Source organism: Meleagris gallopavo, chromosome 6 (assembly GCF_905368555.1).
Source record: "Meleagris gallopavo chromosome 6, MGAL_WU_HG_1.1, whole genome shotgun sequence".
Lineage (NCBI taxonomy): Eukaryota > Metazoa > Chordata > Aves > Galliformes > Phasianidae > Meleagris > Meleagris gallopavo.
Genome location: NC_139409.1, coordinates 8,130,133 through 8,154,651, shown reverse-complemented (window position 1 = coordinate 8,154,651; position 24,519 = coordinate 8,130,133). Strand labels below are relative to the sequence as shown.

General features: G+C 40.0%; 1 long non-coding RNA gene across 4 annotated transcripts in view; it reads right to left on the bottom strand.

The window, feature by feature from the left end:
* Window positions 1-631: 631 nt before the first annotated feature.
* The window catches only part of LOC146544066 (uncharacterized), a 55,911-nt gene continuing 32,023 nt past the window's right edge, over window positions 632-24,519 (bottom strand). For 2 of the 4 annotated variants that reach the window (XR_014884139.1, XR_014884136.1), the window contains exons 7-8: window positions 16,999-17,039; window positions 3,141-10,235 (exon numbers count right to left, since the gene is read on the bottom strand). This is a non-coding gene — a long non-coding RNA (uncharacterized LOC146544066). Of the gene's footprint in view, window positions 914-3,140; window positions 10,236-16,998; window positions 17,040-24,519 lie in introns of those variants that run through there. The other 2 variants (XR_014884138.1, XR_014884137.1) reach the window with 2 other exon arrangements.

Sequence of the window (24,519 nt, the reverse complement as noted above, 5' to 3'; positions counted from 1 at the left end):
CCAGGGCACCATATATGAGCTGTCTTTCCCCAGGAACATGCCCAAGTTTGTCTAGAGGAGTACTATCCTGCATACACACAAACTCTTTCGGGAAACAAGCCATCAATTTAAACATGTAGGTGACCAGATCTTTTAGAAGTCCATCTCAATGTGTGATGCTTTTGTGCCTATTTTCCTCCACTGATTATATGGAGTTTGAAAAGTGACCTTCTTGGATTTGAACTTTCTGACTTCCAGATTGACAGGGAGAGCAAATGAAGAATGCTCCTTACTGCTTCACTGGTCCTGAGTGGGGGAGATCAAGTAAATTTTACTGGATGTGGAATCATGCATTACATAACATCTGTGTCACATGTTGCAGAGGACTAAAAGGCAAAATGTACAATCCTTTCTCTGAACAGCTTGAGATATAAGTGGAGAGCTCACATGCACAGTCTTTGATGCATTTTATAACCATAAATTAGTATATAGTTGTCTGAACTAACTCTTTTTCAAGAAGAGAATTAAATTAATATATGGAAATCAAATCACTTCCCTCTAAGAAAGGAATAAGGATGTATGTAATACATTGATCAGGAAATGCTGATTGTCACAATTGTCATAAGCTTTGATTTCAGTGGGCCAGTTTTGTCAGCATAATAATAAAATTTACGTTAGCATCAGCAGAGAGGAGTAAGAATCTGGTGCAACTACTTTCTGATGCAGTGATCCACAGGGCTGAACTCCCTCTGGAGCCTTGGCCACTGCATGCTCATTTATATGAGTGTATATTGATTGTACAATGGCACAAAATGGAAAAGTGGTGATTCATACCTGACCTTCATCCATTCGACAAACTGAAGGGTAGTAGCAGACTGTGGTCCATAGATCTCTGGCAGAATTGAAATACTTCAGCAGCATCCAGGAAAGTTAGCTAAGAGAAATGAGACTGTCTTATGGGCTTACCTTGCAATTTGAAAGCAAATCTTGAGCCTACATTTTCATTAGGAGATATAACAAAGTTGGCAAGTTAAAAAATGTTGAGACATCACTGAAGGAGGAATGGAAGATATCTAAGTCTGCATTATTGGAGGCCTGACACCTTTGCCAATGAAGGCAGAAGTTAATCCATAACAGTCAGACTGATTGTACCAACTGATTGATGCTCAAATGCCCTAGCCATTGACCAGCACTCCTGGATTTACCAAATGTTGTGCTAGCCAGCAAGGGGGCTCACACTTTTGTTATTTTAAAGCTGAAAGGAAAATCCTGAGAGATTATGAAAAAGTCCATCCATTTTTAAGAACAATGAAGAAAGTATTATCTTGAAGCTTATCGAAATCACAACTGACCTGCATGGAAGAACATCTGATAGGAAGTCCTGATTACTGTTTAATTATTTTCTTTTGCTTTTAGTTGTGCTGAAATGCCCCAACAACTGAACACATGATCAGCAATAACACCAACAGACCTTCAACCACAATAAAAGTCATGTTGTTTAAATTGTCTTGGTAAATTTGGGGCATTTTGTGTAATAGAGGCAGTGACATATAAGATGTGAACAAGTGGACATGGACAGAAGGGGAAGATGAAAGTTATCAAACATATTAGCAATTAACTCCAGCAGAACTTGATCTTATCACTAGTTTATGTAGAGGTGAATAAGACTGAGTGGGATTTACAGATATTGTTTTGGCCACCAGAGGGTTCCCATATTTTTCCACTTGTGCAACTGAAGCACTGAAAGAATGAAGTGGGTAGAAAAGACTTTAAAAATGTGTGAAAGAAATAAAGATCAAACAAAAAGCATTCCCAAAATAATGCCTACAATCTACCTGTATGCCCAATTTCATTACTCTAAAATTCAGTGACTGATTGCAGTATCTTTTTTCTTATTTGCACCATTGCAAATGAGATCAGAATTTGAGAAGCTGACAATAAATTCCATGTATGTAGGACACCTATTAAAGGTTTCATGTGATGTTAGATTGAGTAGGTTAGTACAAAAGAAACTCCACAAAGTAAATAAGATTTCAAATGTTGTGGTATTGTCAGGGCAAACCCCCAGATTCCAAGTCAAGTTCAATCCTGCAGAGCTAGTAATGGCAGTGCTATTTTCCTAACTTGGCTTCAATCACTACCGTGACTCTCAATTCTCAAATAATAGGTGATTCATCTAAATGTTATTTAGGGAAGGAGTCACAATGGCTTTGATAAGTCAAATGATGGTCAGATATTTTTCTTACAGCTCATTAATTTTCCCAAGGAAAAATGGGCCAAATCTTGCTGTCAGTTATGCCACTGAAGTCAGTGTACTGAAGATGCTTTTTAATCTATGCTAGATCTTGATCCTCATCTGACGGGTACAGGCCTGGCTCTTGGGTTTGTGTTTTCTGACATGCTTCATCAGACCTCTTGAGGCTTTCCTGAAAACGTCAACCAGAAATACATTAGCTGCAGTGATTTGATAAAATCTCAGTCTGGACAGCATGACTGGGGACAAGCCCCAGGCAAAGTGGACACCTAGGAAAGGTTTTATGGTTCTACAACATGACCCAGAGCACCAGGGTGGAGGAAAAGTCCCCTGAAATGAAATGGTGGTGATAGAGCTAGTAGAACTGCAGTATCTTCCCCTTGGGTGTCAGACATCAAGGTGCTGGCTCCTCCTCTTATTGATAAGGGGAAAAGGCTGCCCAGGGAGGTGTTGGAGTCCCTGCAGGTGTTTAAGGAAAGGGTAGGTATGATACTGAAGGACGTGGTTTTGTGGGCAATATTGCTGGTAAGTGGACAGTTGGGCTAGATGATAGAGGTCTTTTCCAATCTTTATGATTCTATGATTCTACAAGAAGGATGAATCAGAAGATGCAGTCCTTGAAGTGGTCGTGTGGCTTTCCTTTATTTTGCCACCAGAAGGAGGAATTCAAATGGGTTGTGCAGCCCAAAGAGCAGCTCTTGAAAGGGACAGACCGTTCTCTTCCTTCTTGAAATAACTTCAAAGTCTTTGTTGTTGCGTCACCATTACCAGGAACTCCACTAACTTGTGTAATGTTGTCCAAAGGTTCAGCAAAATCAAAATCTCTTTCCTTATTTGAGGTAAAAGCCTTGAGACTTCAGTCATAGCAAGGGGAGACACACTACGCAGTCCACTGATTTCAAGGAAGTTTCTGATGAAGAAATCTATTTATTCATATTGAATAATGGGCACATAAGTATGGATTTTGAGAACATTTGCATGGTAGCTTTGCAGGTGCTACAGTGTTCAGTATTATTACAAAGTTTCAATTTTTATTTCTAATAAGATTCTGACCTTCTATACTTCATATTATGCATTATAATTAAAAGACTTATTGAGAAACCTAATATAATATTATACCCACTGAGGAGTCAAAAGTGCAAACAGTATAAATATCAAATCTCAATATTTAATTAATTGAAACAAATTAAATTTCAAGATATTTCTCACTTCTGTCAGCTACTTAAAGTTGCATGCAAACTTAAGAATTTATACATATTTCTCCATAGAGTTCTGAGTGGAAATTTCAGACAACCCTGCTTATAGCCATAGTTCTCAGCTTTTGAAAGACCCTCTCAACCAAGAGCTTTTTGGAGCAGTTCTTTGCATATTTTCTAATTTAGTCCTTAAATGATACACAAATACTTGAAAAAATCTGGCCTTCTTGATTCGGGAGCCTTCTGAAATGTTATCCTTTAAAGATCCTCAGTCAGGCTATTCTCCAACAGCATCTTTGTCCCAAAACATATGCAGAAGTCAGAAAAAGGTGTAAAAAGCTTTTATTTAAAATAGAATATTTAAATGAGCCTCTTGAAGAATGACAGAGAAACAGAAGCACGAAAGAAGAAGAAAGATTATTTTCATTTCTGAGTCATTTTTAACCTTTATTAAGTGTACACAAAGTCTTTCTTGTAGAGGAATAGAATGGTGTAAATACAACTGACGAACTATTGCAGGTGTGTTACTGATTTGCAGCAACAGCCTATGTCTCCTCATGCCTTGCAATGTTATCACTGTGGGGACTGCATTCATATGGCTCACTGCTGGGTACTGATTTGCTAAAAATAAATAAGTAAATGAAAACAGACATTCGGTAAATGAATTACCCATGATAGACCTGAAGTTCCTCTGAGAAGTTTATTACTGCTAGACAGTCAGCACAGCTGCAGTTCATCTACGCAACTGCTGTTCTACAATTGCTTTCCTCCACCGTAAAGAAAATTTACAATACTCAATCATGTGCCACGGGTCTTTTGATTAAATGTGAATTTACAGTACATGACAGCCCACAGCAGCTTAAGTACTGTACAGCGTGCTACATAAATGCACATTCAGGATTATTACACACACCGAAATAGACGTGTACTTGATAGAGGTTATTATGGTTTACAGTTCCCTTTTCACTTTCCTCTCTGCGGTAATAACTATACATGTATTGGCCTTAAACACCTACGTGTTTTAAGCACAGGTTAAATTATAAAAGAGATTGCAACATCTTCTTTGTCCATCATCATCTAATAAATCAACAGGTCCATTTCTGTGGATTGATGTAATGGCATTTATGAGCATTGGCAAAGTCATATCCACTTAACTGATGCAGTTAAGTAGTGCCGTGCTCTTATTATAATAATAATGGATTGACTGATGAGTAATTTATTTCTTTCCAATGTAACTGACAGAAATAGATTATATTCATAGACAACGCAATGTATTTGGATCATAAAGCTGCTGCCTTCTCAAATCCACCATTACCTTAGATTTATCCCCATCAGAGAGTGGTGGAAAACACTTTAAACCAAGTACCACACTTAATGAGGAATCCCAGATCCAATGCCAACAGCTTAAGCGCTCAGTCTTAGAGAGAAGGTGAATATTTCACTACCTTTTCTCATAAGAGAGGTACTGCTAAACAGTCATAAAGAGCCAACTCTTAGAACTGCCAGCAGAACTCTCTCATTCAGTAAAGGAGATAGTTATGTTGGTTTAATTTTAATTGAGTTTCAGAAAAAAAATATTTCCTTATTGCCACTTGTTACGCCGTGCATTCTCCCTGACACTCCTTTCCTATCAATATTGCCTGGAGACATGTGCAAGTCAGTGCTTTCATCACCCACAACGTGACCTTTTGGACTATCTTGTTATTTCCCATGTTTACGACTGTCATTTACGCATGTGAAGATTAAGGGCCAAATTATCTGCTGGCTGTGAATTGGCACAGTTTCACTGACTGCAGTGGAGCTCTTCAATTTACAAGCTGCAGGAGGGCTGGAGATGGGCCAGAACAAAAACCCTACCTCCAGACATCCCAGAGTTTCTGCAAGGCAGCCTGTCTCTGCCCTTACTCTATCATCTGTTTGGGGCATAAAATCCCAAGGGCGTATTGTATCTATTTCCATCATTAACTCCCTTTACATGATGGCAGTGACAGCTTTGTCTTCCATTGAGTACATGCAAATGTTCTAAATTCTTGTTTCATAGGGTTCAAGAACAAAAGGAACCACCATGTTATATCATCTGATCTTTTGCAATGACACTCAAAGAATGGAAAATACAGCCTGAAATTCCTCATTAGGAGGGAATCAATTTATTGGGATAAACCCAAATGAACTTAGCAAGATTTCCACCTTATGAGGAATAATAGAAGAGGAAGGATCCTGCCTTTTGCAATCTGACCTCATAGAAATCTGGAAATCAGCATGACCTGAGCCCATGAGCAGAGCATGCCTGTCAAAACTCAGAAAAGAATAATTCCTCGTGTAACCTGGGAACAGTATACAGTCCCATCCAGAGGCCTTTCTTTACCTATGGGGCATGTTCCAGTATGTGTTTATTTGTGTGTGTGTGCATGCAACTCTTCACAAAGGAGAAATTAATTTCTCAGTTCCTGAAGCCTGAGGTTCTATGTTTGTTCTTGTGTGAATACAGCTGTATTTGTTAGAAATAACATGAGAGACAATGATCACGTGTAGAAAAGCCCATAGTCCACGCTTCTGATCAAGATGTCTGTGGAACTCTGATGAGGGAGAAACAGCTCTGTTTTGGGGGCAAAAACCTCCACTGCCAAAAATAAAGGTGGAACACCTATTTCTTCACATTGAATGATGGCAAAGACACTAATCTTCCCCAACACCAACAATCCCATCTTAATTGCTATGCCAAGAAGCTAATGAGATCTTTCAAAAGCACAGCATGATCACTAACATAAAAGTAGAAGATGTGGTTAATGGTATTGGCTGGCCTAAGAGGGAGTGAGAGACATCTACAGAGGTTTATTTACTGTTGTAAGTATTAAAAAAATTTAAGACAACAAATAGACTAGGTACTGCTCGCTGCATCCAAATTTCTAATGCAAGGTTAACTCTCTGCCCTCACCCCTGAGGCGTTATGCATTTAATTTGCAAAGCACAACTGCATGCTATATGATGACCAATAAGATCATCAGTGCTGGCTTTTATTTCTGCTCTGAAATTTCTAAAAGAAGAGAAACATCTGATTTCTGAAAGGTGTGATCTATGCCTACACTCATGCACTCATATATTATTTATCTTGATCTACAAGTGATGTCTTATAAAGGGGTCCATGGAGGAAAATAAGAGCCATTTGTGCTACCTTTCATCAGAAATATTTATACAGTCCTCTCTCTCTGACCACAGAGCAGACATCTCATTCCTGAAACTACACCTCCTCACAGGAAGAAACACTAATCGTTCTCACCGCTGCAGAATGTCTGATTCTTGTCGTGGGCCTAGACCTGCTGCTTTGAAAACTCCTTCCTCCTTCTCACAGATGATGCTGCCAAATAACCTTGTTAGACTAGTAATCTTAAAGCATGCACCTCCTTCTTTGGACTGATCTATTTGAGCAGAACACAATATCATTGTTAATGAATAGCTGTTAAAACCAGTTACATTTCTTTGATAAAGCCCTTTGGCACAGGAGAAAAACAAATGTGAAGTAACACTGCAGTGTCAAAGGTACAGTGTTAAATGCTGAATCATGAGAAATTATCACAGAATGAATATCCAAGCATGCATCTTGTAGGTGCATTGCCAAGATGCTGACCTCTGACAATCATAGAATCATTAAGGTTGGAAAAGGCTTTTAAGATCAACTAGTTCAACTGCCAACCCACCACCACCCTTTTCTTGAACACGTCCAGGGATGGTGACCCCACCACCTTGCTGTGCAGCCTGTTCCAATGCATTATCACTCTTTCTGAGAAGAAATTTTTCCTAGTATCTAACTTCAAATTCAGCAGAATGGGTTAACTCTACTAACATGAAACAAGGAAATGGTGAGAATTCCAGGAACCCTGAAGCCAATGGGCTTCCATGTGACTCAGCAAAGAAAGAATACTGCTTCTGGCTCATTTTGGCCCAGTGTTTTCCCATGTGCTGCCTGGAAGCTGAAGACGTGTAATGATGCTGCAGCCACCATATAGTTAAGGTCTGGAATGTGATGTTCTGCTGAGTTAAGAAAAACTTTTTGATTACCCATGCTTTGCATGTGGAATTTAAACCAGAGACTGGGTATGAAACAGTGCTGGATGTGCTTTGGAGATAAGAACTCACTCACCATACTAATACAGTTTTTTATTTTTTGTTGTTGGTTTTTGTTTTTGTTTTTTTGCTGTTGTTACTTTATTTTTCTTACAGCACTTATTCCAAATCAATTAAAATAATTGAAGTTGATGTAGAAGACATATTTAACTTATTAAAATTTGAAAGACGTAAAGATAATTGGCAATATGTTCTAGGATTTTCTGAAAGAAGGATGTTCAGTCAATATGCAGTAATGAAGCAGTTTCTTAGGACATGATCAAAGGGAAGACAGAGATGGCCATGCTGGAGGAAGGAAGAGACATTTCTATTTGGATGGGGAAAAGTAAAGAAGATATGGGAAAATGCAGCAGAATTATTTTCATAGTTGGTTAGGAGTTTCATAAGGAGAATAGTTCCTAGTTTGGGAAAATGGACAGCATGAAAGTTTAATGGTTTCTTGATTTTTTACTTTGATTCTTTTTTTTTGGTTGACTGGTTGGGTTTTTTTGTTTGGTTGATGTTGTTTCAACTAGTTAGGCTTCTGGGTCACAGAAAACTTCATAACTTGGATGTATAGCAGAAAAACAGGAGAACATTCCTGATTCTCTGGACACTTTCTACAGTTCTGTCCCTAGCCATTCAGATGAGTAATCATCCCTCAGAAAGCTTCAGGAATCAAAAACGAGACAGTTGCTGCCTAGAACAGTGCTCAGAAAATGCTCAGGCTTGACAGATCAGAAGGTAAGGTACTGCTCATCTATACAGAGGTCCTGGAAATGAAGGCAAGCCAAATAAATTTGAATAAATTGTAGCACTCAGAAGAAAGCAAGGAATTCATAGGGATTTTGCTCCCCATATTGCTCTTCATCTGGGGATGAGGGAACAGTGTTGAGGCAGAACATGCACGTTTTGTCTCTTATTTCTATAGCTGGAGCTTGTTGAAGGAGATGCAGACTAGATCAACACTGCATTTTAGCCATGCCTGAAAGGCATTTTATATTTTCAACACAAAGCAGTGTTGGTTTGTTCTCTCCTTTTCTGTCAGAGATCAGAGATTTTCAGGTAGATGTATCTGTCAAATAACATGTACCACAGCACAGAGCTATATAAATTCATGAATATATGTTTTCATTGTCTGTTCTTGTTCAACTCACTACCATGAGGTTAAGTCAGCTGTCAGGGCTGTCGCCCAAACTTTCTTCTCCTTTTTCTTATCTATTCTAGTATTCTAGTGTTGCTTCTACTTCTGTGGCTGGTCATCCTTACAACGGTATCCTTACACCAAACAAGTATGGAATGATCATCCCTATAGAATGAAACAAATCTATCTTATGGTGGAAATCACAGGTATCTCCATTACTCTGGTATTGAAGGTAAGTGGGAATTTGTTCTTTACCTCCCTTGGTGTAGATACTGGCTGGGACCTATCCAGTGCCCGTGTTTGTTAGTTTGGGCAGAAAGAGACAAGAACCAGTATGTTGTGCTGATCCTGAAGAGCTCTGAGCAGAGCTTTCCCATGAAGATGTCCCTACTTCACGGTCCTGTGTGAAGAGCTGGTATCCTACTGCTAGCATCTACACATTACCTTATGACTCAGCATCCCTATAAATAAGAAAAGTGTTTATCCTAGGCGGTCTGGCTGTCCAGATTGCTGCATGTCAGTAAACATTTGCAGCTGGAAAATCCACAATGGTTTAATTATAGCCAAGGCAAGCAAGAGCATTCTCCAAATCCTTTATCACTCCTTCTCATCAGCAACACTCTGACTGGCAATGGATTTTGAAGGTGTGGATTCAAATTCAGAAATACAAGAGAGAAAGGAATATTGAATATACACTTTATAGCATCATATCAAGGAGGTATCACTTGCTACTCCTTCTAAATTCTAGCCAATCATTAGGTAAGATTTCACTGCAAGCAATCTACGTGGACCAAGATCCAGTGTCCATATGCAGCTAGCACTTTCTGCTGCAAGAAATACTGTCAGCAACAGTTCTAGGATTGTGATTATGTCGTATATTCCCTGTCTTCAGGGAGCCCAACACAAATAATTAAGGCCCCATCAATGATTCAAGCCAAGCATCACTTTCTTCTAGACTAGAGGTGAAGAATGGCCTTTTTTCATTCAAAACAAGGTGTTGAGAGTCAGAAAAAGGCTAACCATCATAATTCCCAGTACCATCATCATCATTGCAACATGCTGAATCTACCGCAGCTTGTGGAATTTCTCCATCAAAAGGGGAGGCAGGAGGACACAATACTGCAAGCCACTTGTCTGCAGCCTGACACAGCCAGTCTTAATTCCCAGTATGCAAAAGAAACCCAGAAAGATTTCTCTTCTACAGAAAAAGTGAAAACAGGACTATACAAATGCACACAAAAAAGGTAATGCTTGCACTCCAGTGGTCTCTGCTGTATTCACCTCCCTTATTCTCCAAAGAAATCCCTTTCCTTCCTTCCTGACCTATGACTCACTTCCACATCCTTTCATTTGAATTTTCTTTTGCACCACTTCAGTATATGAGAAACAGTGTACTGCTGTCTGGTACATTTTTTTGGAGGCCCTTTTCAACTGTGCTTTTTCTCCTTGTCATGAAGACACAGCCTATTTTGCCAGTTTCTTCTCATGGTAATTGCTTTTGCAGAAATGTTTCTCACTAGATAGCCTGAATGTGGGAACAGTTTCTGCAGAAGGTCAAAACCTGTTGGAAGACAAAGGAGAACGTATAACTTTGATTATAAAATGCATTAATTTCACAAGTGAGAATTGAAGAGCCTTGGCCAGGCCAACAACCCAGATATTCTAAACAAGTTTGTAATATGAATACCAATAAAAATGAAAAGAAATAACACAAATGTGCAAGACCCAGCAACAATGCCTTCAAAGTGGCATTAGGAATTGAAGGTCCCACATGTCTCACCTCCTCCCCTGGGGATAAATGATAGCTGGAAATATAAGCTAGTGCAGAATCTTAGTCAACAACCTCTGTTGCAAGAGATTCTAACTCATATCAGCCATTGGGGCAGTTACTGCATATACCACAAGGCTTGAGAAGAATGTTCATGCTTTCCTGAGAGTCTCAGTCTTTAACCAGCACCTCTCTCCTTCAAGAAATTGGAATGAAGAATGTCTGTGATTTCACATCGCGTGAGACAGAAGCTTGGTGGAACGGACATGTCCAGTAACACAGAGCACACTGAGATAGGGCTGGCATTATTTTCTGGTCTTTCCATGATCTTGTAGAGGATTTACTGAACATTCTGCTTATGTCTGGATATGAAAATTGGAGATAGCTCAATACTCAAATCTGAGACCTACCAATTAAAAATGTCAAAGTTTGCCCCTATGTCTTGCATTCTAAGGCCAAATTTCACATGTGAGTGGCCAAGTTAGACCCAAGATGTGAAAATAGTTGCCTGCAATGTGTATTGTCAAGACAGCACGGCAACGTAACAGCGTGGCTATTTCTGTACTGCTCTGAGATCCCTGACCTTTATGACAAGGTCCTTCACTAATGCCATTTAGGGAAACTGAGCTCAGGTGGATAAGAAAGCTCTTGTATAGAAGAATAGCTAGGTAAAAGATGACAAAAAAAGACTAGGAATGGATGGTCGGGCTTCTCAGTGGTGAGAATTAACGGTGGGAGTTCACAGGGATCTGTCCTGGGACCTACTGAAAATATTCATAAGTGACCCACCAGATTAATCAACAAAGGATATATCTAACAGAACAAAAAACAGCAACACAGAAAGCAAAAGTAAAAGAAAAGATGATTGTGACATGCTATAAAAGGATTACATGTTACTTTCTGACCTGTTTATAAAAACTGTCAGATGAGTTAAGCATTGATAGTCTAGGATAGTACAGACGAAGAAAGTAGGCTAAATATAAGAAAGCAATATAAGATGCCAAATCAGCCATTACCACTGAAGAAAAAGGGTATCAAGAAAAGGTTATCAAATAATATTTTCAAGCTGCAGATTTAAAGCAACAGAAAAAAAAAGATAACTTTCTTTTTTTTTTCATACAATGCATAATTAAACTGCGGAACTCATTGCCACAGGATGTTGTAGAGGCCAAAATTATAAATGGGCTCAAAAAGCAATTAGATACATTCCTGGCTGAAAAATTCATCGAGCGTTACAAAACTCAAAGATGCAGATAGAATCTCTGGCTCACAGTGCCCTAAGGCACAGACTGCTGCGAGGGTGTGCCAGAGTCGAATATCACTGTATGGCCAGTCTGCTTGCACACTCTTTTCCTAAATACCTGCTATAGGCTGGGTATGTGTCAGAAACACAGAACTGAGCTGAAGAAGGACTTCTACAGCCACTCTGAAGAGAATATATCATTATGCATGTGCATTGTACATGGAGTTGTATAGTGCACTTTTGACCAAATTGAGACAGCTTACTCCCTTAGAACAAGTTTGCAACTACATGGAGCACACAATAGCCGGGTCTGAAAATTTCTCGTTTGACAAACATTTGGAGGCAAAATAAACATACAGGCTGTATCCATGTAGGTATTGCAGTACCTGTGATTGCTGAAAAATTGAAAGGATTTGACAGCTATAAGGTATAAGACAGGAGATAATGGACTTAAATTGCACCGGAGGGGCTCAGGTTAGATATTAGGAAAAATTTCTCCTCAGATGGAGTGGTAATGCATTGGAATAGACTGTCCGTGGAGGTGAAGGAGTCACTGTCCCTGGAGGTGTTCAAGAACCATGGAAATGTGGCACTGAGGGACGTGGTTTTGTAGGCATGGGCTGATGGTTGGACTAGATGACCTTAGAAGTTTTTCCAACCTTAATGACTATGATTCTATAGAAGTGAAAAGAAAGATCTGTAATACAGAAGAGTAACAGTACATCAGTTCCAGCATACGGGCTGATCAATGTAAAAGGGTATCAGCCTTGTGCTGCTCAGTACAGAGGAGGCTGTCTGCTGAATGGCTTGTAAGGTCTAAGGAGGCATAAACCAAGTTAACAAAAAGAGGACTCAACAGAGATGGATTCCGCGGCATTATTTAGTGAAAGACACAAAATAATTTTGTGGAGTTAGAAACACCATTGACGATTAATTTAGAATGCACAATATTTTTCACTAGAATCCACAAGACATTATTTACATTTAAATGGCTGAAGAAATGGGGAATACTATAGTTTGGTAGTTTCCTGCCTGGTTTGACCTAGTTTGTCAGAGTTTTCAGTAATTTTACATGATTGGCCACATAAATATGCTGGAAATTCTCAGATAGCAGCAGATTGGCACGACACAGGAATTTTAACAGTAGTATTAAGTTAATGAATCTCCATCCATGCCCAGACACGTGGATGGGGATGGGTCCATCCAGCAGCACCTAGCTGCCTTCCTCCAAACCCAGCACACTGACTGCACAAAGGAAGTGCCCTGTTTGCACCCATGGGAAGTGCAAAGGCTGCTGACTGCCTGCATCCATCTCCCTCTGAGCATGGTCTGGAGGTTTTCCAGTCCGTGTCCCAGAGCAAATTATTATGATACTGAAAAGGGTGCAGTACTTCTTCTTCCTGTTGCAATAACTCCAAACTGTAGACATTTGGTCATTCTCTGGGTTTTAAAGCACCTTTGGTTATTTTCCAGCAACTAGGCAACATCTTTTTACTGTTTACAAATCTATAATTCACCTTAAACAACTTAACTCTCCCTAAAGTTGGTAGATTTGAAGGGGAAAATACACTCTGCAGTGCATATCAGTTCTGATCATTCGGGTAGGCTGCACTCTGCAAATCGGGTTGAATTTGGTCAATCTATGGTTGTATGGCTGAGAAAAGAACAAATCCTGCTGAGGTCTGAACTTCTTTTGTATATCTTAATGGGGATATTATGTGTAATGCCCTTTGTGACCATCTAAGCGATAAGATTATGAAAAGCAGTAGCACAAACAGTTCTCATCAATAAAATGCATTTTAAGCACCAAGTGAATACAATGCTAATGTATCAGTAGCCTTCCCCAAAAATTCACTAAATCAGGACACAGTGCACTCATAGTTGCTGCTAATTGTCTGAGGTCAATTCATGTTATTTTTTTCCCAATTAGTTTTGATGAAATGCAAGAACTTCTACAGAGACAAGACTCTTACGTTTACAGAGAAATGGAACACGACAGATTTCTTTTCCTTTTTCCTCCTGCATGTTTGGATTTCTCCTGCTCACCGTCTAGGATTTTCAGCTACAGGCTATGGCTGATCCCTTGACAACTCCAGTCTCAGCGATAAATTGTTCAAAGTCAGACCTGGGGCTGTGTCAGTTCCTAGAATATCTGGGCTTTATATCTTCTCTAGCCTCATTTTAAATTTAAATGATAACAAATGCAGTCTGACCCCAGATGGAACAGAACATCTTTTTACATTGGATTGGTGTTGTTACTAATACCATCTTAGCAAGCATCTAAAACTCCACAAACATTTATGCTGAACACCTACATGCCACGTGACACCACGGAAATGATGCACAGTGCCAAGTGGCATTGCTTTGCAGGGACATGGTGCCATGGTCTTCTGGTCACATCTATTCCCACTTTTGTCCCCATTTCATCTGCTTCTTTCCAAGCTGGTCTTAGCAAATTGTCTATTTCTTTCTTTTACCTAATGGCAGGGGGTGTTTTTTTTAATGTTTTATTCTATTTGCAGATGTATCTATTGCCTTTACCCATACTTTTAAAAACATACTCTATAATCTATTCTTTGAATTCCATTGCAGTAAGATTTGAAACCCAAAATTTCCCATCTTTTTCTAAAAACAAACAAACAAACAACAAAAAAAAATCTCTCTCTAAATTGCTTTATAACAGGCTGCCCTGCACCTCTGTTGTTTGGAAGAGGTGGTCAGAATAAACCTGGGGCTGGAGGGTACATCCGTGCACAGAGAGAAGTGCAAACTCAACCATGTGGTCTCACTGGCAAAGGGCTCCTCTGTTTTGTGGACAAAAGGAACGGGTTTGTGGCTTCAGCTTTATGGTGGCTGAGTACAGAGGTGATGGACTGAATTCACAGAGTACTTTCTCCTACCTAGTAATGGTTGAAAAACCTACTCCTAGTAATGGTTGAATTTGTCAGCCTTTTGCTCCATTCTCTAGTCCCATCTCACCTGTCAGAAATCCCTTACCTGTTTTCAACAAAAGGAAAGACTTGTGCCACGAACAAAAGGAAAAGAGATGTCATATACTAGGAGCTGAGATAAGGTACCAGTGTTTAAACAACACAAGTACTCCGTTCAGACAAAGAGGGATATCTTGGATGAGTCCAGTGCAAATATACACCTCCACACCAACTGTGCTCACCTACAGTGCCCATTTTGGCTGTATTTTTTTTCCCTCCTTGACCCCTCATCACTTCTTTGCTCAGCCTCTCCCAAGAGGAGCACAATGTGAGTCAAGCTTTTGAACTTTCTGAGTGTAAGTAGATTTCAAAGAAAGCAAACAAGCTCGTACATCCCTTGCCTGTGTAGGTGTGTTCGCATATTTTTATTTATTGAAAACAAAATCAAAACATAATCTGGTACAATTAAAGATGTATTTCAGAGAGTGATCTGTGCTGAGAAATGTTTGCACCTGGTATTGTAATTTATGATGTTTAAGAAACAAGTTGGCATTAAAAAGAACCAAATGACAATACAGACAGTGGGATCCAAAAGTCCCTCCCAAGTTACCAAACGCCAGAGAATTGGATAGCATCACTCATTATATGTTTTCTAATATTTTAGAGCAGAGGTTGTTTGTTGTATTCAGGCCTTTGATCTCATAACTTTGGCAGCTGACAACGAGATAATAACTGGTAAGGACAATATAGTAAGACTGAAAATCAGCATGTTTTCTAGAGAATCTGAGATGAGATGTGATCAGAGAAGCAAAGTGTACAGGAAGGGCAAGCTTTGCTTTCAACTGTCTAATACAAATGTAGAGTCCTCAATGCGGCCCACTGCAGGAGGATCAGTTTGAAATGTTAATTTAGCAACTAAAGGAAAAAGCTTCTTTTTCAACCTTATTTTTTGATTCCCTGAGCTGATAGGACATTTACTATGCACAGCCCCACACAGTTCTTGGTATATTTGTTTGTTAATTACATAATACAGATAACACTGCCAAAGGAGGACAGAAACTATGGAACAAAGCAAACGAGAAGATCATCAGACTAAGACTTCCAGTTCATGTGCTGCTCCTTTCCTGCCCAGGTTCTACAAACCCGCCAGATTTTTGTAGTGAAGATAGATGGGAATCAGCAGGAGAACAGCTGGTGAGAACCATTCTGCCCTACTGCTTCATTGGATGATATATAACTGCCTGCAACTGCCTAAAACAAATGGATGAAATAAATCCCCTGTTCATTGCAGGGGAGTCCGTGTTCATCACAGGAGATTTGGACTAGGTGATCTTTAAAAGTCTCTTCCAACTCAAACAATTATATGATAATACCGAAGCCTTGATGTGGTCAGCAGAAGAATATATTCCTCTGACCTCCCTCCCCAAAGACAGAATCATCTGTAAGCAGAACTGTACAGGGAATGAAATAGAATAGGCTGGAACAAATCCATACACACATTTTTGGCCACATCTTAAAGAAACAAAACTTTCCTTTTCCTCTCACCAAATAAACACCATTGGCTTTCAAAGACAATATTCAACAAGCAGAATGACATCCAAGCATCGAAGTCTCAAGACCCCACTTTGCCACTGCTATGGGATTTTCCAATGGTGTGTGTGTGACTGAACTTCAGCCTAGAACTTGGCTCTGCATCAAACCTGAGCCCAGCAGAGCCTGGGTTTGTGTTTTTTTTAAAGATCCAGTCCTGCCATATGTTTACCAGTGATATCCTAATTGTCTGCACAGTACTCGGTCTGCTATGGATTTTGCAGCAGCTGTCAATAGTGCTCATTCATCATGGGCCCAAGATAATTGAAGCGCTCCATCTGCTGCAGAGCCACTATTATCAACAGTGATACTTGTGTCAGTAACTTGCTGAAGAAGGGCCTGAACTTGCTCCCAGTAAAAAATCAATGGGAAAATTCCTGTTGGCAACAGAGGAAGCAGCCCTAACCCTTTGAGTACTGCAGTCCCACTGGGCTGTGTGCACCCAGATCTGCTCTGCTCCCACCTTGCTGCAAGGAGACATATATGCATCTGCTCTGCATCACCTGCTGGGGTGGCGTGGCTCTGACAATGAGGCTGTGGATAAGTGCAAGTCCCCACTGAGGAACAGGGCAGGCAGAAAGCAGAATTAGAAATGGGCTGAAGAAAGAGATAATGACAGCTCACAAAGACAAGAAAGGCAGAATTCAAGTTATGCACCCAGTGTAGAGCCCCCAACTGTATAAACAGCCAGGCATGTTTACGGGAAAGTGCTAAAGGAATTAATCTGTTACTCAGCAACACTAATCAAGGCTTCTACCCCATGCAGTTCATAAAGTCCTACATCCGTGCATACCTTTATGCTCATGTTCACAGCTCCATTCCTTCTTCTGTCAGCTGTAAAAAGAGAAGGAAAAAAACAAACAGCAAAGCTAGTTGTTGTAATAAAGCATTGTTTTTTCTCCAATAAAACAATTATTTTCGATCAGTTGCAGTGTACTTCTCTCCCATTTTTATCTACTTCTAAAAAAATTTCTACTTTTAAAACTTTTGCAAACCAAGGCAAGTTGTGACCTCCTTAACAAAGAGGGGAAAACAGAAGTTGTTGTCCTGCTGTTGCGAGTGCAGATGAGAACAAACCAGGACTTTAAATCAGAACACCCTTGAACTCTCAAGGTCAGGTTCACATCTAAACTTTACTGTTAAGGCGAGTCAAAGCCTGTGCTCAGATGAATGTGGATAGCTCCCACTGAGTTCAGTCAGCATTCGTTGATTGTAACGGTAATATTTTTGTTGCATTTGTTTACTCCAGTGCAGATTCTCAAAGATCTGACTCCATTATCATTCTTTCTTGTTCCTACTCTGCGTAAGAAAGGACACTTGTTTAAATATGTTTGGGTACTCTTTATGCACCGAACTATGAAAGATTAGGAAAATCAGAACTGTAGTGAGGACAGCTGTCCTTGCCGTGTCACTTTGACGGTGAAAAACAAAGAGTGCCGAAGGTTCAAAGAAGATAATGCTGCACAGTCTCAAAGTACAAAGCAAAACCGTGAGTCCACTTTTCATTAGTAGGGCACAGAAAGTAGGGCATTCTTCCACTGGGCAATGATTTAGATGCTTTTGAAACGTTTTGTCACTTGGTATATTCTAGATCAAGTAAGGAGTAAATAAAATCACTTATTGGAGAAATGAGAATGTCTGAAATGAGCAGCACATGTTTGAATTCCCTGCGAGTGAAGGGAGTGAGTCCCCGCATTATCTAACAGCACAAGATGGAGGGAGGTCTTAGATTTCTGGATCCAAGTGACTGGGAAAACTGCAAAGGGAGTTTCCCATGTTGTTATCTCTGTCTTCTGTGGATGTCCCCTTATTTCTTCCAGTAGTGGACATAGCTTTTTTAAAATGTGTGAAGCACAAGAGGAAAGAAAGGAAGAAAAATCAAGGGTTAGGCACGGTGTGAATGTCCATCTGAAGTCAAAATGGAGAGGACTCCAAGAAGCATAGATGTATTCCTTTCCTAAAGAGGATCAATTCATACAAGTGATTCTGATTCTGTGGTAAGATCTATTTCATGAGACCTTCGCTGCAATGACGGAGAAATTAATGGTGCTTCAGTGAGAAGGGATGGTGTAAATAGAATCTAGGGAACTTAAAAATGGAGTGAAAACAGAGAAGACGCTCAGCTATAATGCTTAAGTATTTGGGAAAAAGGGAAGTGCTAGGATTTTTATAAATGAGAGGTCAGCTCCAATAATGAAGTGAGAAGTTCACGTTGGGCACTCCAACAGGGCAGTACTGGAGACCAATACAGAAAGAGGTTAGGGCCCAGGCTGGGTCTTCATCCACAGGGTGACAGATATGAAGATTCAGAAATTGGGAACTGCCCTGTCACTTGCGGTCAGTGCTCCTGGAATGCTCACCTCAGTGCAAGTTAACCAGTGCTTCCACTGAACAGAATCTCACATTTGCCCATGAAGCCTATGAGTGTTGGCTGGGGAATTTAATTGTCTTCTCCTTCAATAGTCCTCCAGGCCCCTGAGAATGCAGACGGCCCTGGTAGGTGTTGAAACCGGACCTGGGCAGAACCAGATTGGTCCAACAAGAGCATCTTCCAGAAAACCAGGCACTGCAACATGCCTCAGGGACTCAAATTTCCATTCCCTGTTTAAAAGATGCTGATCCTCTTGGGTCTGAATTTGTAGGCCTTATAAGCCCCAAATTCATAGCATTTTTGTAGTCTGCATGACATTCCGGCACCCAGCTGACTGTCTGATGTTGCACGTGGGTGAGCTTTTGCTCACTCTCTTGCCATCTCTCCAAAAGCAGCGCAAGCCAAAGTGGAGAAGTGTCACAGGCAATATGCAGAAGCAATTCCGGAAACTTTATTGCTCAGAAGTGGCTCTCAGCCAGTAGAGGAGAAAGAGAAGAGCTCAGTTGTGTGCTTGCACACACTGACAAAACTGCTACTGATGAATCAGAAAAAGAACTCTGAAGAGGTGACCTTGGGAGGTCACAGAAGACTATTTCTCGCCGACAAATATGAACATTTGCAATCAGACTGTGGCCTGGTGCCAGTCACTGTTTTATGTGCTATCTCATCAAAACATAAGAATTTTCAATAGCTGGTTTGGAGGCCTACTTGCTGCAGTATTATATCTCTAACTCCTACAGGTTTTGAATTGTACAGATACAAAAGCAGGGTATTGAGGAAAACTGGCACTTGTATTTTCATTGTTCTAAAGAAACATTTTCCTGCATTCTGAAAATCGCCGAGTGGTCAAGTGCCGGAAGGTCACTAAGCAACGTGGTAAAACTGATGACTGAAGGGAGGCAAAAAAATCTCTGGAAAATGAAACTCCTCCATTGTCTGATCTGGAAGGTCAGAAATTGCCATTTTAGATTGCTTGTGCTAACGGAGGCTCACCCACCCTAGGTGTCAGCCCTTCAGAGAGAACTACTGTAAATATTGCCATCTGTGATGTTCCTAGTGAAGGACTCTGCTGATATAAAGGTTATTACTCATTTATAAACATATGGTTATTATAATCATTCGGTCCTCTATTCACAGTGGAATTTCTGGTTTGATGGAGCTCAGTTTCAAAAGAAAAATGTTTTTCGCTATTGAGCACTAAGGGGAAATTACCAATTTAATTTATATTAAGAAAAACAACAACATCCCAAAATGGCAAAATCATATATTGTTATATGTCATTTGACATCCAGAAAAAGAAGTGCTATTGGAAGCAGTCAGTCTGAATGAGCACCACCCAGTGCAGTCTGAAATTAAATTCTGCAGCCACCATGTAAAAGACTGTGAACAAAAAGGAAGGATTTTTGTATTCATCATTGTCCCAACTAAACAAAATTATAGAATTTAACAGAGAATGTATGCTTGCCTTTTTGGCATTATTTCTATTTTGCAAATCTCAAGCTGGAAGAAATCTGAAGCTGGAAGTACTTGAGCTGACAGCATCTTTTCAGCAATATGCAGTGGCTCTGAATGTGTGTTTTTAAACTATGGATTTTATTGCCTCTGTGTGTGATGTGTGAATATTTGAGCATGTGCGTTTGTGCATATACGTGCCTTTCAAGTGAGCCCTTTAGATCTGAGATCCCATTTCCTCCATATAGTCAACAAAGACCATAAAGCAATTTCTGTAGGAGCAAGAGTTCACCTAGAAGACCCGAAAGCTGAAATTCCCACCAAACCAGTTCAGACACAATGCATAGTTTACCTCTGCTTTCAGAAGCACAGGGTTTGATTCATCAAACTTATTGTCAGTGCCGAGCTTAGGCTGATTTTAATTGCTTCCTAAATTCCATTGAATCTGTCTAGAGTTTTTATTAGGCCCTTGATTAAAAGTTTTGATGGAGGTAGAACCCATCCCTAATATTATGCAAACTTCAAATAAGTATTTTATTTAGTGGGATTTTTTTTAGATATCTTGCACTAAAACACACACCCATACACAAACAGGCATGGCTGGATTTCACCAAAATCTCTCTCTCCCTACTTTTCAACAGTGCATCAAATAAAGTAAGAATTACCAATACATCATCCTGATAAAGAACCATTTGCACTTTCTAGGTCTCATTCCAGACATAGCACTGCAATATTTGAACTACAAATGTCAAAATACAATAACGAAAATAATATAGAAATAATGGTAACAGCAGCATTGGCTTTGGCATTTGTCAAATTAGAACTGGGGAGTAAAAATGAAGAGGTACCTCAATATCAGTTTATATTTTTAAAAAAGATTTTTATGTGTGTTTGAATCATCCTTAAAATCTTTTAATTTTCTGGTAGATGTTTGTATATATGCATATATTTAGGCTAGGACTAAAACTAGAGTCTCTGAGAGGAAATTACTGGAACATCCTCATGTTCATGAGAAACTTTCAGATCTGAAGATCTGCATTTTTTATATGAAACTGGATAAATATCCCTGATTTATGCCAGCTGCTACAGTGGAATCTGAACACCAAAGTACCAGTCTTCCAGGTCTTCAGTGGTGAGATGCAGGACAACACTGGCTCAACAACAGAACAACTGCACCTTCTTTTAGCCAATTTACAAATTGTATTGATGCAATTACAACTCAATTTCCAACAGAGCGTGTAGAACTTCCATGACAATTTTTTTTTAATGATAGAAACTAGTATGTTGAAAAACATCACCTGGCGTGTTTATATTTTTCCTCCAATACACACAGTTCAATCTCTGAACAAATATTATGGTTTCACCTGTGCTACATGCCTAACAGATATATATTAATTATGCCTAAGTGAGTGATAAGAAATAGAAGCACAGAGAGGGTAAAGGAATGGCAAAGCCAGAAATAGAATCAAGATCTCCTAAAACCCTTTCCAGTGCCTCCACCACAAACCCATTTCTGGAAAAAGACCAAGAAGTTTACCATACATTGTTTTTATCCAATTTATTCCATTGAGTCACTGCAAAAGGTCTGTGGACATTCTTGCTACAGTTTAAATAGTCACTTTAATTAAGTTTATCTTGAACCTGTTCCCAATAGGCTTGAGATAAACCAAAGCATCCGTGCAATGCAGCTGTAAGTTTTACTTTTAAGCCTCTTGTTTAATTGCTGATGTTTTTTTCTCATAGGGCATAGACCTGAGATATGGGTCTGAAGTGCAGAATTCAGATCTGCTCCTCAGACTTTGTCAAATTCATAAATGCTTGGATTTAGAGACTTTTGTTCAATGGTTATGAGCAGACCACTTGCTGCAGATCTGGCTCCTCATGAATTTTAACATTACGGTCCCAGCTCCAACCACTCCCCTCAGAGCATGTAAAATTTTAATATTAAATCTTATTGTTAGGAATTTTTCCAAAGCAGCTCCAGAGGGAGTTTCGCCATCCTTTAGTGCTGATTCAGAGTGCCATGAAGGGAGAAAATATCTGTAGCACTCCTTTTACTTTTCCCCAGAAAAATTCCATAATAAACACTACAAGTGAGTTTGCAGAGTCTGTACTTACAGGCGTAATCTCCTATTGACACATGTATAAACTACAAGGGGAGAAGCACTGCCCAGTCACAGCGTAATGCTCTATCAGCCAGATTTCTGGGATTTTTGAGCAGTGTACTCTGTGTATGGCAACTGCAGGCTAGTGTTTGCCTATTCTTCACCACTTAAAGCCTCTGGTTTTGTCTTGAGGGTCCACGTAAGGTCAACTTCCCACCCCCCAACAGTGGCATAGAAAACTGCACTGAAGGTGGAGGAAAATACCTCTCCTTTCTAAGCAGCCAATGTTGATAAAACAGCTCTCTGTTAGAAGAGCTTTAAGGGCAAACAGTGATGAGGTTTACCCATTCAAACAAAGTTAAGAACGAGCAAATTCCCTTAAAGATGTACCTATGTCTGAGATCTTTGTTTCATTTTTGATTACTTGGTAGAAAATAAAGACAAGAGTGGGCTGCACTGAAAAATCCTCTGTGCTCCTGAAAATGTCTCTTTTGTGTTCAACAGAGAAACATAAGTGAAGGCCACTTTAGCCAAATGGAAGCATTAATATTTAAAAATAATAAGAAGAAGAATCTGTTAAAAGTTTTGGGTTTTTTTTTTAGCCTTTTTTTTTTACCTCTGCTTTCTCATTATTTCTGGCAAAGAAGGAGCGTAGGGAATGCACATGTTTTGCCATGTCTAATGGACTTGTTTTTATGTGCTCAGGGCTTAAGAGAAAGCGATCAAAGGTGAGGCTGTGTGGTTTGCAAACACCAGGCTGTGGCTCTATCATGGAATTTGCATATAATTCTGTCACTGACTTCCGCTTGCTCATCCTCTTGTGTAGCGTCAGATGCCATCTCAACAAGGTCTCCCTATAAACTTCTCCATTAATGAAGTAGGACCATAGGGTTTTGCTAGGATTTCCTGGCCTGGGGATGGAATTTGACTGGTTGGTCTGGTTTCAAATTTAGATGAGAGTCAAACTGGAAATTCAAGATGCTGTTAGGACAGGACCACAAAGTAGGAAGGAGTGCAGCCCAAAACATGGGGGCAGCCCAGAACCACCTTTGCCAGCATCAAACAATGACTCAGTGCTACCAGAAAGTGATGTGAATTGTGCCACGAAACCCAGCTCCTCCTGCTTCCAGGGACAGGTCCTTTGAAGCAATGTCCTGAAAGAAATGCACGTGTCACTAGGGAGGAGGACAAGGGATTTGCACGCAGGTTCTTATTAAAAGGAAGGAGAGAGGAAGATAAATCCCCTGTGTCTCCTCCAGCTGTAGCTTCAGATGTTCTTCTACTTTCTGCTCTTTGGAGAGGAGGGGCTCTCCAGTACTACCCATGTTATCACTGCCATAATGTCTCACTAAGGCTTTGCCCTCTTCCTGGGGCAAAGATCCCTGATCCTCATCTGACTGGGATCTAAGGGATGCTCAGCAGAGCCCTGCTGCATGCTGCTCATCCCATTAACTGCTGTGCATAGAGAGATGGTGTTTTCAGTGCAGCTCCCAGACACAGCTCTGTGCCACATTGGAACAAGTAGTGCAGATAACTTCACCTTCTCAAGAGCTATGAGCTCATCTGCAGAGATAGAGCACTTAAGATGAATTAGTGTATTCCAACACAGTAAAAGCTATAAATAGAGTGCTTATAAATAAACCAGTTTCGTCCCTCACTCAGGCACCAAATCAGCAGCCTCCCCCTCTGTCTAACACAGGCGTATGCTTACATCCCAATGATGATTTCAGTGAGACTCAGAATCTTGCTTTCAGTTTGATATCTTGCCGAATTTAAGCCCTAATGCTAAGTCAGTTAAATTATCACCCTATCACTCTTTCCTGTTAAATCAACAGTGTTTAGGAGTATAGCCTCCTCCTGTGAATCCAAATCTTACCTTGTAGGAAAATTGACCATTTTATAAATGAGAGGTAGATACTTTCTCTTTCAAAAGCTTCTGTTCACCACTCATAAGTGACTACAGCTTCCCAGATAAGGGAGCTACTATTTGTATAGGACATCTTTCTGATTCCAACCCATAAGCAGCCTCCTTATGTTGTGAAAGGAAAACGTCACAACTGTTACAAATCTTCTGAAACATGGTTTAATTGGAAAGCAAACTGTGCGTGAGCAGCACTAAACAACCAGCACTATTTTAACAAACACCATTTGATAGACCAGGCCAAAACCCCTGAACCTTGCAGGTATGTGCATTTCTAAAAAAAAATGCTGGATTACATGGCTCATATACATCTGCTTGACTAAACATCCTGAGTGCAGTGGTGGAACACTCAGGGAAGTGGTCAGAGGTTTGATATTGTTTAATCCACATGAAACTTGGACATGAGTTGATGCTGCCAGATTACATCAGTAGATGCAGACAGAAAATCACCACCAACCATGATGA